General features: G+C 30.6%; 1 pseudogene; it reads left to right on the forward strand.

The window, feature by feature from the left end:
• The first annotated feature begins 415 nt into the window (after positions 1-415).
• On the forward strand, positions 416-515 carry LOC122095778 (annotated as a pseudogene).
• Positions 516-718: the final 203 nt, after the last annotated feature.

Here is a 718-nt window from a genome sequence, read left to right on the forward strand (position 1 = left end):
TAAAGGTTCAGGCAGACATTTGTCCCAGCAAGACTTCATTTGAGAAATTTTAAGCTGCAGAAATTTAGAAGTACCTCTTAAGCAAGGCTTACTATGAATCCATTAGCTCCACAAAGCTAACTCAGTTGATAAATAAGTCCTTGAAAAGCCATCACTTTTGGAATTAGCTGTAACCGCTACAAAGTATGATCAAATTTAACATGAAAACGAAAAATAGTCATTGACAAAAAAATTGTAAATGTGAACAATCGACCAAACGATATCAGTTTTTTTTCCACTATATACAGAATTTTAGAGAAATAAGATCAATAGCATTTTTAGGAACAATAAGGGTACCTTGTTACAAATAGGCATCCATGAATATATACCTGTATAAAGGTTGCATCATTAAGTACTTGAATTTAGAAGATTCTACATGCTTCAGCAGCAGGTCTACACAAATTACAACAATACAGAGATTAACATGGCACTTGCACAAGGATGATAGGAAAATTTGTGAAGTATTCCTTATTTTTCATTCTTCTGATGCAAGAAATGAAAAACAGTTATTAAAAAGGTGATTACAAAAATACAGGTGTAACAATACATGTAATTCATAGAACTAAAGGTTAGTTTTACATCATTGTATTAAATCTTCACCTTCAAAAAGCCTTTACATTGCATAACCTTTACAAAACTTGAAATTAGATAAAAATGTCATTTTATCCAAAAGAAATAA

The sequence above is a fragment of the Dipodomys spectabilis genome, unplaced genomic scaffold (genome assembly GCF_019054845.1).
Source record: "Dipodomys spectabilis isolate Male_0828 unplaced genomic scaffold, ASM1905484v1 ptg000361l, whole genome shotgun sequence".
Classification (NCBI taxonomy): domain Eukaryota; kingdom Metazoa; phylum Chordata; class Mammalia; order Rodentia; family Heteromyidae; genus Dipodomys; species Dipodomys spectabilis.